The sequence below is a fragment of the Bison bison genome, unplaced genomic scaffold (assembly GCF_000754665.1).
Source record: "Bison bison bison isolate TAMUID 2011002044 unplaced genomic scaffold, Bison_UMD1.0 scf7180017863877, whole genome shotgun sequence".
In the NCBI taxonomy this organism is placed as follows: domain Eukaryota; kingdom Metazoa; phylum Chordata; class Mammalia; order Artiodactyla; family Bovidae; genus Bison; species Bison bison.
Window position 1 is genome coordinate 123432 of NW_011494449.1, and position 2005 is coordinate 125436.

The window sequence follows — 2005 nt, forward strand, 5'->3', positions numbered from 1 at the left end:
CTGGTCTTAAAGTGATTGGCAAGGGATGGGCATGCCATTTTGGGCCCCGACTCCCAAACAATGAAACCGTAGATTTTAAGCTCTGTGCCTCAGTAAGAGGAACGTGCATTGAGTTTCTTTTCACAGGTAGATTTTGTTATGTCTTGGTTTTGGAGAAAGAAATGGGGGTGCAAGGGGTGTCACTGTCCCCAGATCTAACTCCAGGCTGCTTCATTCTGCGTTGACCTATACAATATGTCCAGTCTGGTGAGGAGAGAGCACAGTAATGCTTATCCAGCATCTAATATGCACCACTGACATACAGACCCTGTCTCAGGTACTTGTATTTTTATTTTACTGATGAGGAAACTAAAACCAAGCTGAGTGAAGTACTTGCCTGGGATCCACTGCTATTTACTGTAACCCTTTTGGGTGCCAGGGGCTTGCTGGATGTTCTAGTTGAGCAGATAGAAACCAGTTAGCAAAGCAAGGTCTCTGCTGTCAGGGAGCTTACAGCCCAGAACAGGAAAGCCACAGGTAATTTTTCTCTGAAGAAAGAATACCAAACTGCTATGAGAAGCCCCTGGAAGATAGGCTGTGGAAGGAACAGCCTATATATAAATGTAGCTCGTGTGTGTGTGCTAAGTCGCTTCAGTCATGTACAACTCTTTGCAACCCTATGGACTGTAGCCTACCAGGCTCCTCTGTCCGTGAAGAAATTCATACAGGAGGGGAGTCACTACAATGGTAGAATCAGTAAAACTTGACAGTCAAGAGAGGGGGTTGGTAAGGTTTTTAAGTCTATGTAATTAATGGCTTGGTGATATTGTCGGCAGAAACAGAGGGCAGGGCGTGGAGGGTATACACTTAGCTTGTTTATCACAGCTATCCATTTCTCCAACAGAGACGCAAATGCCTGAGGAAGTGGCCTTCCTCTCTGACTACTGATTTGTGACACATGGTCTGAGTTGCCAAATACGTTTTTATAGTCTCACTGATGAATTTTCCACTAAAAGTAAAATTGAATTTATAATTCAGTTCATTTTATGAAAACAGAACCGCAGACACATATGCAATACACATAGACGATTAGAGATTGCTAGCTTTCTGCCTGAACAATAAATATTTAAGAATTCTCACTCAAGATTTTGAATGTACTGACGATAAGCAAATAATATATTGATTCAATTTTAAACTACTCAAAAACAAGAACATAGCTGTGCAGTTCTTTTTGTACAGTGCCTAGCATGAAAAAAGCACCTCATAGATGTTTTCTGGGAATGAAAATGATTTCTCCCAATGATCACTCTCCGAAGTACCACTAACATACAAGAGTAAGTATAGAATGTTCATAATACTTTACAATCAGAGAAACTGCCTTTGTTATTAAAATTCAGTTCAGTTCAGTTCAATTCAGTCACTCAGTCGTGTCTAACTCTTTGTGACCCTATGGAGTGCAGCATGCCAGGCTTCCCTGTCCATCACCAAGTCCCAGAGCTTACTCAAACTCATGTCCATCAAGTTGGAGATACCATCCAACCTCATCCTCTGTCATCCCCTTCTCCTCCCACCTTCAATCTTTCCCAGAATTAGGGTCTTTTCCCATGAGTCAGTTCTTTGCATCAGGTGGTCAAATATTGGAGCTTCAGCTTCAGCATCAGTCCTTCCCATGAATATTCAGGACTGATATCCTTGAGGACTGACTGCTTGATCTCCCTGCTGTCCGAGTGACTCTCAAGAGTCTTCTCCAACACCACAGTTCAAAAGCATCAATTCTTTGGCACTCAGCTTTCTTTATAGTTCAACATTTGCATCCATACATGACTACTGGAAAAACCATAGCTTTGACTAGAAGGGCCTTTGTTGGCAAAGTAATGACTTTGCTTCTTGATACGCTGTCTATGTTGGTCATAGCTTTTCTTCCAAGGGACAAGCGAAGAGGTAATTTTATGTTGCCCCATGAGTTAAAGCTTAAATATAAAGGCAGTCCCAGCCCATCTGGATTTCTTTAGAAATGTCCTGTTTT